This window comes from Artemia franciscana, chromosome 4 (genome assembly GCF_032884065.1).
Source record: "Artemia franciscana chromosome 4, ASM3288406v1, whole genome shotgun sequence".
NCBI classification, from domain to species: Eukaryota; Metazoa; Arthropoda; class Branchiopoda; order Anostraca; family Artemiidae; genus Artemia; species Artemia franciscana.
The window spans coordinates 3,926,246-3,942,507 of record NC_088866.1 but is presented as its reverse complement, the minus strand read 5'-3'; the positions used below and the strand labels follow the sequence as shown (position 1 = coordinate 3,942,507).

At 34.8% G+C, this 16,262-nt stretch overlaps 1 protein-coding gene across 1 annotated transcript in view; it reads left to right on the top strand.

Annotated features, from left to right (window-relative positions):
- The window catches only part of LOC136025872 (uncharacterized), a 48,175-nt gene that overhangs the window by 10,857 nt on the left and 21,056 nt on the right, over positions 1-16,262 (top strand). The gene's annotated exons all lie outside the window — the stretch shown is intronic.

The window sequence follows — 16,262 nt, the reverse complement described above, 5'->3', positions numbered from 1 at the left end:
TTCATTGTCGTTCTCTTTGTTTCTTGTCGTCTGACAAAAATTTGGGTGGCTAAAGCATATTTAATATCGCTCATTATTCCTAATTTAAAGTAATTGAAAAAATACAAGACTCAATATCAAAAAGAAGGTATTTTCAATACTAAATTGCTTGAGTATCCAAAAACATTCTGTTTGAGCAAAAAAGTCAAGTGGATACACAAAGAAACCAAAATATGACTCTGCTACTAAAAATATTCTTAATCTTAAATTTGTGTCTACTATCGAGGGAAAAAGTATTAAAAGTTTTTAGGACATCTGTCACTATCCTCTTTTTCCTGTATTGCTTAACAATCCTTTAAGAACGATTATCACATCTTTAAAAGTATATCCCCCAATCGAATATCAGAAAAAGGGGGGGATGCTCTCAAATTCCCAATAAGACTTTTTACTTTTAATATACACCAATGGACTATAATAATAATAATAATAATAACAATTTATTTATAACCCACATCATAACAAGTTATGGCACTTGTGGAGTAACAAAAAAAAAATGAAATACACCACAATTAAAATACACTACAAATATAAAAAACACTACGCTACAATGAGATTAACCAAACAGACGGACCAAAGGACGATGAGACGATAAACGATAAAAAGCTGATTCCGTCAACCTTCCATGCTGGAGGGCCAACTTTGCACTTATATCAGGGACATCAAACTTACGAAATATCTTCCCATTGCTATACCAAGGGGGGATATAAAGTAAAAATTTACAACATCTGAAATGAAAAGTCCGGATCTGATTAACATCTTTTTTTCTTTAGAAGGAGATAAAGACCAGAAAGATAAAGGACAGAATAATCACAGAATGTAGCATAGAGTCTACCGAGAGCACGTCTATTATACTTCCCTTATTAGCAACTATCTTAGAATAGACCATTTGAATTTTCTTTTGAACATCACGAACAGTGCACTGCCGTAGGCAAGAAATTGAACTCGTAACATTAATACCCAACCACCGAAAGGCGGAAACAAAGGGTATAGAAAAATCACGACAAGCTAAAGGAGCATTAGGGGAAGTCGGACCATTAAAAACTAGAAATTCATATTTCTCAACATTAAGAGAAAGACCAATTTTAGAAAATAGACGTGAAACTTTTGAGACCATAAACGAGAGATCTTGCTTATTTTTACACAAAAGTAAAAGGTCATCCGCATAAGCAAGATAGGAAACATCTGAGAGTCCAATAAAATAATTTGATCTAATTTCATCTAAAATACCAGAAATGCACATTTTGAATATATTAGGTGATAAAACCCTTTGCTGCTTGACACCCTGACATAAACGGACAAACGGAGATCCAGATTTATTAATTCGGAGGAAAGAATTCTCATACCAGAAACGAAGAAGAAAATAACTGAAAGATTTAGGCCATCATTACAAAGGGAAAAAAAGCTTGATTGTGAACTACGTTGTCAAAAGCTTTAGAAAGGTCCAAAGTACATGTATAAAGTGGCGACCCCTCAGCCAGGCAATTCTTATGGGCGGAAGAAAGAATTCGGTGTGCATGTTGACAACCACTACCAGATTGAAACCCGAATTGATTCGATCCGAAATTTATATTTTCATTTAAATGAGGAATTAAAATATATTCAAGGATTTTACCCAAGTTACACGTAGTGGTTATAGGGCGATAAGATGAACATTGAGAAGGAAGTTTTCCCCGCTTTAGAATTAAGGTGATAGTTAAACAAAGAAATCTATTGGGAACCAGAGAAGATGTTAAACACATTTGGAACAACAACTGCAAATTAAATAAAGGATAAACACACTTTGGATTTATATTATTTACACTAATACCATCAATATCAATGGATGAGGATTTCAGTTGCTTAATTGCATTTTCAAAAGCAGTTATTGATACTGGAATATTATGTCCTTGATGAAGTGAAGGCGGAAGAATTTTAGAAAATAACCGAGAATAATTTGACTGCACGAAAAAATTAATTTTGGAAAAAATTCCCGAATAGTAAACATACCAAGCTGAACTAGAAATCGAAAAACTATTGTAAAGATCACTTTTATCCAGCTTCTCAGAATTGATCAAATTAGACCAATCCTTTTTAGAGGCTGGAAATTCCATTCGAATGAATTTAAAGTACTTTTTATAATCATTCTTTGTTTTCTGCTTTATATCCGCAACAGACCCCGTTGTTGGTCTATCACAATCAACCAAAATTCGAAGTCAAAGTTTTGCCTTATTTTTATAATTCTTTAATTCAGGATCGTCAGCCCATATAGATTTCCGCGTTTTTATACGAATACGCTCTTCGGGAACCACAATTTTTTCCGCTTCTTTCATACATCGAAATATATCATCATAATATCTATTAAGATCACGCTTACTACCCTTCACTTGCAATTGGAGTAAATGATAAGGTACACGAATACAATGAAGCAATGTAGATAAAGACAATATATATAAAGCAATATCGGCTCTTTTCAAATTACTACATTTAAAACATTTAGAATTCCCAATAGATGCAACATTGCAAAGGTTACGTTGCAGTTTAGTAGTAAATAAAAGCAATAGATGGTCAATATCATCAGTCTCAATATCAACATGAATAATCGAGCATTCTAGCTTTGACGAACAGATTATATGATCGATATTAGAAACACAACCAGATTGATGGATGTAGGAGTATGATAAATCTTTCTTCAGAATCACCTAAGGGGGTATGCGCTCCAATGTTTCTCCTGATCAATAACTTTGTTCATCCAAATCTGTATTAAAGTCACCAAGAACAATAAAATCAAGTTGGTTTTCCTTGAAACGATTCATCACGGACTTTAAAAACTTGCATGTAATAGCAAATCTATTTATTGACTCTACTGTATTATTTTTGTATGGAAGATAAAACATTAGCAAACACAGTACTATTTACTCTAACAGCAAGAATGTGGTTATCCGAATAAAAAAGGGATGGGTTCGAAAGATCAATACTTTTTTTTTAATACAGGCGAGACCTCCAGAAGGGCGGCCATGCGTGGTAACTGCATCAGAAGTAAAAACCTAATGAACAGAGCTTCGATGAAGGAAATTTCTGCTAGAGGCTCAGTCTAAAGAATTAATAACCAATTCGCATACCGTCTTTGAAATAAGCAGCTTTAGCAAAAGAATCCACAAAATCAAGCTTAACTGTTTTCGAAGAGCCCAGCCTTTTGGCAGCAACAATACTGCTACAATTTGTGAAAGACCGAATCGCATAATCCTCTGGAACACCTTTCATAATGGCCGAATATTTCTTAGAAATTTCTTTGTTTGACGTACCGGAGAGAATGAAGGGAACAGATGCACGGAAGTCTTCGGCAGCAGATTTATCAATATTTACATACCACTTATTGTGAACAGGGCGAATACTGGAAACAAGTTCATGGCCACTGATTTTATCAATAGCTTCTTTCCTTTTAATTGGATCCAATAGATGAGACGGCACTTGAGAGACGACAATAGTGGTTGACTGGCGATTAGAGCCTACAGGTTTTGGAAACTGAGGGTAATTGAGGCTATAATTGTCCAACTTTGCTGACACAATTTGAACAAGTTGATGAACTTTGGAAACTTTAGAGGCTAATTGTGAATAGACCACAGCCGGCAACACTGGAACTTCAGTTGGAAGTTTAATAACATAAGTTGGCATAGTGATGCTAGCTTCATCACACTTCTTCAAAAGATCAAGCATGTCCTTAATATTACTGGTTGCAGACTTTGCACCACTGCGACGAGGGCGAATTTCATCGGGCGCAAGTTTCGACCATAGATCAGCCTTAGCTTAAACTATTTATAGTGAGGCAAAAAAATTCACTCCATATTCAATAATTTCCTTCTCAGAAATCAAATTAGCCAATTACTTTGGACAAAATTTAACACAGGTGAATATATAAGTTCAAAGTCATTCAGATCCTCCGATTGTTCGCTAATACTTTGCATTTTTTCAAGGCACCTGTTTTCAACCACCACACATTTAAACCGTTCAATTTATAAATATAGGTCACTGTTATATGGCATTACAATCCCAAGCCAGTTTGTTGCAAAATAACAAGGTTACTGAATTAATTATGAAGCTTAGGTCAGCATTAAAAGACCCAATATTGTGAAATGTTAAATTAGTTCACTTGACAAGAAACTCACTGATTTATTAGTGTTCATAAAATATCCAATTTTAGCTGTTCACACATTGAACTCTGAAACAAGACTGAATGTCTATGTGGCAAAGTTACCAACCTCTTGATTATTTTCTTTCATCCGAGAGAATATACAGAGCTAGGGACGAATCATCCGACCCTTCATGTGATTTTTCTCATATTTCTATGGGTACCTCCTAGAGACTAGCATAACTATGAACTTTTAGGATAACACCAGGACTCGAACACCTGTCCCCAAAGGAAAAAGACACGAAATTCCAATGTGCCAACTACTCACACTAAATCAATCTACGCACTATGCTTAGTTTTGGGTGAATCCCTAGTTTAATTAAATACAAAAAACAAGTTTTTTTTTACTGAAAGTAAGGAGCGACATTAAAACTTAAAACGATCAGAAATTACCCCGTATATGAAACGGCCTGTTCCCTCTTCAACGCCCTGCTCTTTGCGCTAAAGTTAGACTCTTTCTCTCAACTTTACTTTTTAAAACAGTACAAACTTTAGCGTAAAGAGCAGGGCATTGAAGAGGGAACAGCCCCTTTCATATACGGGGTAATTTCTGTTCGTTCTAAGTTTTAATGTCGCTCCTTACTTTCAGTTAAAAAAAATATTTTTTTTATTTAATTTCTGAATGTTTTTTAGTTATTTCATGTTTTGATTCCAGCTCTCTGCAGACGAATAATTAAAGCGAAATTTGTATATTTATTTATTTGGCTACATGGCTTTCCCCTAGTTTTGATCGATTGATTATGAGAAAAAAGGAGGGGGGGGGGTGAGGCCCAGTTGCCCTCCAATTTTTTGGGTACTTAAAAAGGCAACTAGAACTTTTAGTTTTTTTACGTATGTTTTCTTTAGTAAAAGATATACGAAACTTACGAATTAGCTTACCTAACAAACTTCTATATTCGTATGTTTTATTACGTAAATGAGAGGGTTTGCCCACTCGTAAATACCTCGCTCTTTACACTAAAGCTTAAATTTTGTCCCCTGAATCACAAAGGCCGTATAATCAATAGTTGAAATTACTAAAAATTCTTTAGCGTAAAGTGTGAGCTATTAGGAGGAGGTGAACCCCTTATATGCGTAATTTTTTCTGTTCGTTTTAAGTTTTAATGCTACTCCTTACTTTCAGTTGATAAAAAAAACATTTTCATATTTATTTTTTCATTGGTTTTTTAAATACATATTAGAAAATGCTACGCCCCTTCATGGAAATCTTCTTCCCCCATGAAAAGTTTCTCCCACATAGCCCCTCTTCTCAACCCCTCCTCCCATTCGAAAAATTCCCATTCGAAAAAATTTCCCCCCTAAAAACGTCTGTACACTTCCCAATAACCATTACTTTATGCAAACACTGGTCAAAGTTTGTAACTTGCAGCCCCTCCCACGGGGACTGTGGGGGAGTAAGTCGTCCCCAAAGACATAGTTATGAGTTTTTTTGACTATGCTGAATAAAATGGCCATCTCACAATTTTGATCGGACGACTTTGGGAAAAAATGAGCGAGGGAGGGGGCCTAGGTGCCCTCCACTTTTTTGGCCACTTAAAAAGGGTACAAGAACTTTTTTTCTGTTCGAATGAGACCTCTCGCAAAATTCTAGGACCACTGGGTCGATACGATCACCCCTGGGAAAAACAAAACAAACAAATAAAGACGCACCCGTGATTTGTCTTCTGGCAAAAAACGCAAAATTCTACATTTTTGTTGAAAGGAGCTTGGAACTTATACAGTAGGGTTCTCTGATACGCTGAATCTGAAATTGTGATTTCCGTTAAGATTCTATGACTTTTAGGGGGTCTTTTCCCCTATTTTCTAAAACAGGGTAAATTTTCTCAGGCTCAGTTTGTTACCACGAACTGTTTGATTCCAGTTTAGTGTTTGAAAGAAATTTGAAAAATTCTATTGAAGCTACTGCGGTAAGATAAGATGTTTGATTTTAAGAAATGTCTATCACCAGCCCCGAAGAACTGAATTTGCATTTCACTCATCAAACCAAAAAAAAATCATAGAAAAAGCTCAACAACTAAAAAACTATCTAAACAATGCTAAAACCAATAAATCAAAAAAAGCAAAGCCATTGATTGGTCAAAAAAGCGGTAAAGCTTAAAAACTAAGATAAAACTAAAAATGAGTGACACAAAAATTATTGTTAGAGGTTTAAAAAAGAAAATATATACAAGGGGGATGGAACAAAAGAATCAAACGAACACAAACATTTGGGTATCAACAGTGCAAAAAAAAAGAAGAAGGAAAATTGGTGGTTTATTTTATCAGTAATGAGAGGAACAAAATTTTCTTTTATATCTGGAGGTTAATCAAAGGATGGGGGACAAGATAGGAATGGGTTCAGAAACAATACGTGACAGGCAGTGTCTAGATGGGGAACGTCTTATGGGGAAAATGATTTCCGTGCGAAGGTTTATCATTACATTTTTGTTTGCGAAACGGAGACACAACGTTCCTCTCTATTGCTCAAGAGTTTCCAGCCTATCCTTTTTTAGAAGGAGGGAGTGTAGCACCTTTTCTTCTTTAAAGATTATTCTCAGGGCCCTTTTTTAAATGGATTTAATTTTTTCTGATTCATTTCGGGAGATTCCAGGATGCCAAACTAGACAAGCATATTCAAGATGTAGGCGGACAAAGGAAGTATAAATCCTCAAGAATGGGAAAGGGGGAAATGAATGCATTCGTATTATGGACAATATCTTTATGTGGATATCCCACTTTAAATTAGAGGAAACTGTAACCCCAAGTAAGTTAAAGGAAGACACATAAACATCAGGGGGGATAGGGTTGAGGAAACTGGATGAGGTTTCAAGGGAACATATTGGCATTATCATAGATTTAAAGGGGTTTACTCTCATATCTAAGTCCACAGTGTCATCTGCAATATCATTGTCGATACTCATAGGATTGCTTGCTAAATTTTGGAAGCCAGTTTCAATAACCATTAGGTCATCCACAAATTTTATCTGTCGGGAAACTACTTAGCGAGGCTATTTTTTATACCAGAAAAAAGGAGAAGACCTTCAGGTACTTTATTGTGAACAGGGAGGGGGCTGGAATGACGATTATGATATTTGACTACCTGTGATATATTTGATAAAAAAAAAGGCAACCAATTTAACCAAGAAAGAATCAATATAAAAATCAGTTACAAGTTGCTCAGCTAAAATATTGTGGTTTACAAAGTCAAATGCTTTTCGAAGGTCAATGGAAATTAAACTTAGCCAGCAATTAGATTTTTCGAGAATTTTCCCAATCGAGTCAATAAGAAAAACAATGTAATGGGACCTAGAAATGGATTTGATGTTCCCGAATTATTTCTGGCAGGTAAGTAAAAGGTAGGATTTTCTCCTTAAGCCAATCTGTAAGGAATCCTTCATATAGTTTGATTATAGAAGTGAGTGAAATAGCATGAACACCTTCCAAGCCAGGTTTTCTGTCTTTCCTTTTCAAGGTAGCTATGAAACCCTGTTTCAAAAGTTACTGAGAGTACTAATATGAGGAAACAGAATATCCAAAGGGCAGACACTTGTTTTTCAGTTTCCCAATTCTTCTTTCGATCTCAGACGGAGATATAGATGGGAAAGCAGGTAGGAGAACATCAGTCGGAAATTGATAAGACAATGCCGGAGGGCTCTGGACGATAGAAGCAAGGAACTTGTTAAAATTATTATCCGTAACTTCTGGGGATATAGGTAGGTTGAAATTAAGGTAAAGCACGAACAATGCAAGGAAACAGGACAACGAAAGAAAAACCAGAATTCTTAGTGCAGTTCTGTCTTTATCATAGCCTTTTTGTGCTGTTGGGCGACAAGCTTGCTACTTGTTCCTTTAAAAACACCCAGCAACTTAAACGTCGATTCGACGCCCTATGCGCCAGCAATGGCTCTGGAGGATCTTTATCCTTTTTTTTTGTGCGATTTGGTTGACTGGAAACAATTTTCAATTTATCACCTAGCTACTAAAAAAATATTGAAAAGCGCAGTCTTTTCCTATAAAAGCCTCATTGAAATTTCGGCTTAGCTAAGAATGTTTTTTCTGCAGTATGATTATTTTACTTTTTTTTTGCTGTAATTAGATCCGTTTTTCTCCGTGTTCTTCATTCTCTCGTTCCGTCAAATAGACAGGGTTCACAAACATAAATATCTGTACGATATGATGCATAATATTGTTCCTTATCAGCGTTCTAACAATTTCAATTTAAGATACTCCTATAATAACAGCACGACAAAACATAAGACAATGAAATAATGCAGCACATCTACTCATTAAATTTCTGATTCTTAAAACGAACAGAAATTACTTCGTATATGAAAGAGGCTGCTTCCTCATCAACGCCCCGCTCTTTACGCTAAAGTTTGGCTCTTTTCTCAATTCTTCTTTTTAAAACATTAAAAAACTTTAGCGTAAAGAGCGGGGCGTTGATGAGGAAGCAGCCTCTTTCATATACGAAGTAATTTCTGTTCTTTTTAAGTTTTAATATCGCTCCTTACTTTCAGTTAAAAAAAACTTGTTTTTTTTTTATTTGATTTCTGAAAGTTTTTGATTCAATGCATGTTTTGATTTTGGCTCTCCGCAGAGGAATCATTAAAAGCAAATTTGAATTTTTTTTTTGGCTATATGGATTTCTCATAATTTTGATTAAATGATTTTGAGAAAAAAAGAGCGGGGGAGGAAGCCTAGTTGCCCTCCGATTTTTTGGCTAATTAAAAAGGCAACAAGAACTTTTAATTTTTTACGAATCTTTTTATTAGTAAAAGATTTACGTAGCTTACGTAAAGAACTTTTGTATTCTCATGTTTTATTACATATATAAGGGGGGTTCGCCCCCTCGTCAGTACCTCGCTCTTTACAATAAAGCCTAAATTTTGTCCCAATTCATTAAGAATGACCCCTGAATCACAAAAGCCGTAGAATAAATAGTTGAAATTACTAAAAAAACTTTAGCGTAAAGAGCGAGGTATTAGGAGGAGATGAACTCTTCATATGGGTAATAATTTCTGTTTGTTTTAAGTTTTGATGCTGTTCCTTACTTCCAGCTGAAAAAACTTTTTCATATTTATTTTTTCATTGTTTTTTTAAATAATGCTAGTAAATCCTGCGCTCCCTTCATGGAAATTTTCTTCCCCCATGACAGATTCTCTATGGGAAGTTCCCCCAGCATATCCCTCTCTTCTCAACCCCTCCCCCCAACCAAAAAAATCCTCCTGAAAACGCCTGTACATTTCCCAATAACCATTACTATATGTAAGCACCGGTCAAAGTTTGTAACTTGTTTCCCCTCCCACGGGGACACTGGGGGAGTAAGTCGTCCCCAAAGACATAGTTATAAGGATTTCGACTACTTTGAATAAAATGGCTATCTCAGAATTTTGATCCGTTGACTTTGGGAAAATAATTAGCGTGGGAGGGGGCCTAGGTGCCATCCAATTTTTTGGTCACTTAAAAAGGGCACTAGAACTTTTCATTTTCATTAGAATGAGCCCTCTTGCAACATTCTAGGACAACTGGGTCGATACCATCACCCCTGGGAAAAAACAAACAAAAAACAAATAATCACGCATCCGTGATGTGCCTTCTGGCAAAAAATATAAAATTCCACAGTTTTGTAGATAGGAGCTTGAAACTTCTACAGTAGGGTTCTCTCATACGCTGAATCTGATGGTGTGATTTTCGTACGACTTTTATCCTACGACTTTTAGGGGGTGTTTCCCCCTATTTTCTAAAATAATGCAAATTTTCTCAGGCTCGTAGCTTTTGATGGGTAAGACTAAATTTGATGAAACTTATATTTTTAAAATCAACTTTAAAATGTGATTCTTTTGATGTAGCTATTGGTATCAAAATTCAATTTTTTAGAGTTTTGGTTACTATTGAGCCGGGTCGCTCCTAACTACAGTTCGTTACCACGAACTGTTTGACAAGCGAAATTTACCAATCCTGCTCCAGGTACCATTTATTTGATTAAAGGCCTGCCTTTATTCAATGGAATGATTCCACAGAAGTTCTCAAATCACCTGTTAACTTTAAATTATTTTTTTCGTTTTGTTTAGAAATGACGAGGAATAATTTGAACCCTGTCTAACCAAGATAAGAATAATAAGAGTTTGTTACCATAGTAAGTTCTGTGGACCTGTCAAGATGGAGCGGTGTTAGGCCTTAAAAAATTTAGGCAAAGATCATAAAAAGCTCTAGTTATCAGTCAAGAATCCTGCTGCTACATCAAGCATTATCCCCATTAAAGAGCTTCAAAAAAGAGAGTGCAACAAAACTTGAATTGGGTCTCACTAAGTGCGTTACTAAGAAGAACTTGCCGAACATCCTACCAGAGGTCTTGAAACAACATGTAAGATTCATAAGCTGTTCAAAGTATAGCGTGCTGACCCCTTCCCTCCCCTTACTGCAAATTATAGTTCAACAGTTCAACAGGGGGGGGGGGTGAGCTATTTTTTCCAATATTTTCGGGGGGGGGTTAAGTTGTAAAATTGTCAATAAAAATACCGAAAAAGGGCAAATGTGTTTACCATGATTGCATGTTCGATGACCGTAGTCAATTTACCTCTTAGGCAATATTACTTCGTCCACAGTTTACGGGGAAAAAGCGACTTTGTTTGTACTGTCTTCCCCGTTGAAGTTATTCCATTAATTTCAACATTGAATATATGTAGAAATATGCCTAGATTGAGAAAATATCCGATAATAAATTTTATACTATCATCCCTCAAATGCCCCTCCCCCCCCACCAATGGGATTTTTTAATTAGCGTACAGAAATTCAAAAGGGTATCTTGAATTCACTATTTTTGTAAGTTCATAAACTAGTATATGAGACTTTTGTTGCTGTGTGATAAAATATTCCAACAGAAAAAACGAAAGGCATATAAAGAATTAGGTAGAAACTTGAAAGTAAAGATAGGTCAAAGCTGCTAGATTTAAATTCTTCATGATTACCCTAATGGTTTTGGCGTTTCCTTAGAAATAAAAAATTAAAACAGATAAAAATGAAAATTATGAGTGAAAAATTAAGCTATTAAGCAGTTTAAGTGGTATGCAACTCAAAAACTTAGTGATGTTCACGGGTTTTCTCAATCATTCTTTAAGGCTTTCATTATAATTTACTCGTGATTAATTTCTTTCTGTGAAAAAAAAATATTTAGAATAGGGTGAATTACACTTACCCATATAAATTTTTTTAGCGGAAAGAACTAGTTTTTCAATCAGACCATTTTTTTGGGGGGGGGAGTGGGTGCATAAAAAAGAATTGAAGCCAAAGTGCCATATTTTTTTCAGATTTTTTTTTTTCTAAGGAGGACTGACTCTTTTTTTTCTTGTAGATGATCTTGAAGTGACCGTTTTGTACATTTATGTCAAATGTAGCGATTTAACAATTCACAATGTAGAGGTAACGCCCATCAGATGTCATTTAACTTTACAATTACAAAAAGTTCTTGTTTTTTTTCATTTGTTTCTTGACTCAGGAAACGGTTCCTTGTCTGAGGAGTAGAGGCCATAGAAGAAGCAGAAGAGCTTGGAAGAGTAGTAAACTCGTTTAGCGATGTCTGAGCAAAAAAAAAGTTAATAAGAGTCAAAATGTAAGGGCTCGATTTATTTTAAAATGTAAAAATCAGAGTAAAAAAAAACATAAATAACAATTTTATTGAGAATTAAACTAACTTAAGGTTGAGAACCCTTTATTTTATTTTAACTTTACAATTGCAAGAAGTCTGATCTGCTGCAAAGAATTTCCATGTAGAAGAAACGCCATTACAAAAAAGACGGCAACATCATACAGGCTTGCATAGATGTTTTCGAAATTTACTGCTCAGCTTTTTAATTTTCAACCTAAACACTAAAAAAAGACGTCAATCGATTTGAGATAAAAGAAATATAAAAAAAGATAAAAGAACAGAGCTAAAACTTAAAATCGACCCCATACATAGAGGAAGTTTGGTCCTCAATTAAGTTTGGGTAATATACACCCAAATAGACGACTTTATCCCTCCAACGTGAAATACTATAGCAAATAAAGAAGAGCAAACTTGGAGGGATGTTTAGCTAATAATCATGACAAGGCGTCAATCAATGACTTCATAGAGTAGATTATAGGTCAAAAATTGGATATTTATCCGATAATTAAGGTTTGAGGCATAACAGGGATGTTGAGCTCACACTGAGGTAAATACTCTATTGCAGTCAAGATCGTCAATTGCAATTATCATCTATATCTCAGGAACGACTAAGAGAAAAGTTGAAAATTTTGAGGCTGGTTGAGTGGAAAGACATTTAAGAATTTTGGATGCCTAGCTAATAAAATTTGCGCAAATTTTCGTCATTACTTTTGCAATTTTACTGCTACGTTTTTGGAGAGAATTCAGTAATTCTCACAAGAAAATATACTTTCATATTTTTCATTTCTTGGGCTTCAGCCCTTTGAGAGATTTACTGCAAAGAATTTCCATGTAGAAGAAACGCCATTACAAAAAAGACGGCAACATCATACAGGCTTGCATAGATGTTTTCAAAATTTACTGCTCAGCTTTTTAATTTTCAACCTAAACACTAAAAAAAGACGTCAATCGATTTGAGATAAAAGAAATATAAAAAAAAGATAAAAGAACAGAGCTAAAACTTAAAATCGACCCCATACATAGAGGAAGTTTGGTCCTCAATTAAGTTTGGGTAATATATACCCAAATAGACGACTTTATCCCTCCAACGTGAAATACTATAGCAAATAAAGAAGAGCAAACTTGGAGGGATGTTTAGCTAATAGTCATGACAAGGCGTCAATCAATGACTTCATAGAGTAGATTATAGGTCAAAAATTGGATATTTATCCGATAATTAAGGTTTGAGGCATAACAGGGATGTTGAGCTCACACTGAGGTAAATACTCTATTGCAGTCAAGATCGTCAATTGCAATTATCATCTATATCTCAGGAACGACTAAGAGAAAAGTTGAAAATTTTGAGGCTGGTTGAGTGGAAAGACATTTAAGAATTTTGGATGCCTAGTTAATAAAATTTGCGCAAATTTTCGTCATTACTTTTGCAATTTTACTGCCACGTTTTTGGAGAGAATTCAGTAATTCTCACAAGAAAATATACGTTCATATTTTTCATTTCTTGGGCTTCAGCCCTTTGAGAGATTTACCCTAAGATTTATCGATTTTAATGTGTTTTTTTTTAAATTGTCTTAACGGTCATTGATAGAAACTTTGAATGACTCAATCATTTTAATCAAAAGCAGTGTGTTAGATTAGCTTTGATAAAGTAGTGGAAGCCTGGATTAAAGTACTGGAAGCCTTATCAATCACAAATCATGCACATAACTATTGAGTTTTTATCTCAACAATCTTGAGCTTATGATTGTAGATGAACACTTACATTTGAAACCCTTTTTTACAAAATTGACGAAAGAAGGCTGACTTGCTGATGTTAGCAAGGCTTTGTGTCATTTGGATACAGTTGACATGTATCCAAACATTGACATTGCCTTACAAATGAACGCTAGTGTACCTGCCGCAAACTGTAAAGGAGAAAAATCCTTCTCTGCTCATTATTGACTAAGTACTACTTAAGATCTTCAATCAGTCATAATAGATTGACTTCATTATCGCAAGTCACTATTGAGAGAAGGCTGACTCAAGAGTTTCAGCGATAACGAATTTGTATGGGGGGGAGGAAATTTTTCATAGATGATGAGCCAGATTTTATGGCATTATTGGACAAACGATCAGAAGTTAAAGAATTGAAAGTAAGAAACAAAATATAAGCTCAAAACGAACAAAAATTATTCGACATAAATGGGTTGCACCCCCCCCACCCACCATAATACCTTGCTCTCTGCGAGAAAGTTTGACTTATTTTTCAAATTTTTTAAGAATGGCTCCTGAAACACAAGGACGATTTAATTAGACTAGGAAGCTTTCTTAAAAGCGCTAAAAGCATTAGCGTAAAAAGCAAAGTAATGAGGAAGGGAGCAATTACAATATACAAAATATTTTGTTTCCGTTTTGAGTTTTAATGTTGCTAATAAATTTTAGTTAAAAAGACCTTTTTTTTAATTTAACTAAGGCTAAGAGCAGTAAGATAAAAATTAACGAAGTATACGAATATACAGGGTATCAAAAGGATATATCCCCTCCGCGCGCGTAAGTTGTTACGTGCCATATTAGCTACGCGCCATTGTAGTTGTGTCCCTGTGTCCCACCTGTGAATGTATATATATATATATATATATATATATATATATATATATATATATATATATATATATATATATATATATATATATATATATATATATATATGTATATATATATATATATATATATATAATATATATATATATATATATATATATATATATATATATATATATATATATATATATATATATATATATGTATATATATATATATATATATATATATATATATATATATATATTATATATATATATATATTTATATATATATATATATATATATATATATATATATATATATATATATATATATATATATATATATATATATATATATATATATATATATATATATATATATATATATATATATATATATATATATAAAACTATGTAAAACTTTCGTATATACTACATTCTTCGCTGTCCCATTGTCTGTGCATATAAATAGATTGTCAGGTTTACCGATTCTTGAACATGCAACATATAATCGTAAATGGGAAAAACAATCCGTATTCAGATCTATACCTCACTATTCTAATGATTGCCCTTGAGCTTGTTGATGGTGATTGCTAATCGAAAATTCCCTGTGTCCCCGTCATTTATATTCCCTGTGTCCCGGTCGGCAGGTTAGGTTAGGTTGTGATTCCTCGGTACGGAATCACATCTGTACGGATTCCTCGATACTGATGATTCCTTGGTACGGATTACTTAGGTTGTGTTGGTTAGGTGTGATTCCTTGGTACGCTTTTGTTTTGGCATTATCTCTTTGAGCCTCAAGCCTTTTTTCATGTTGTTCTTGTGATGCCTCGGCACTCTTTCTTTTGGTAATTTCTCTTTGAGCCGCGAGCCTGTTTTCATGTTGTTTTTGTGATTCCTCGGCGCGATTTTTTTTGGTAATTTCTCTTTGTGCCGCAAGCCTGTTTTCACGTTGTTCTTGTGATTCCTCGGCACGATTTTTTTGGTAATTCCTCTTTGAGACGCAAGCCTGTTTTCACGCTGTTCTTGTGATTCCTCGGCACGCTTTCTTTTTTTATATTAGCCACAAGCCTTTTGGCATTAACTATTTGAGTAACTTCCTCGGCTGTTTCTTCTGCCATTGTAGGATGTATACTAAAATTTCTCTTTGAATTAACTCTTTGAGCAGCTTCCTTTGCTGTTTCTTCTGTCATTTTAAAATCTATATTAAAAATTTCTCTTTGAAAGGCCTTCTTATATACTTACAATGACGTCATATACGAAGCCTTTGACGTCATATACAAATATACAAAATACATACATGACGTCATGATGCTCAATCCTTATAATGACGTCAGTCGAAAAACATGACGTCAGCACACAAACAACTTATTGCTCAAGGGCAATCATTAGAATAATGAGGTATAGATCTGAATACGGATTGTTTTTCCCATGGACAACCGGGACACAAATGACGACCGGGACACAGGGACACAGGGAATATAAATGACGACCGGGACACTCAAAGAGAAATTACAGACCGAGATACCAGGACACAAATGACGACCGGGACACCGGGAAACAGGGAATATAAATGACGACCGGGACACTCAAAGAGAAATTACAGACTGGGACACGGAGACACAAATGACGACCGGGACACAGGGAATATAAATGAAGGCCATGACACAGGGACACAACTAAAACGGGGACGCCGGGGGGCACAGGGGGGAGATATAAATGACAACGGGGACACAGGGAATGTTCGATTAGCAATCATCATCAACAAAGCTCAGGGGTAATCATTAGATAAATGAGGCATAGATCTTAATACGGATTATTTTTCCCATGCACAATTATATGTTGCATGTTCAAGAGTCGGTAAACCTGACAA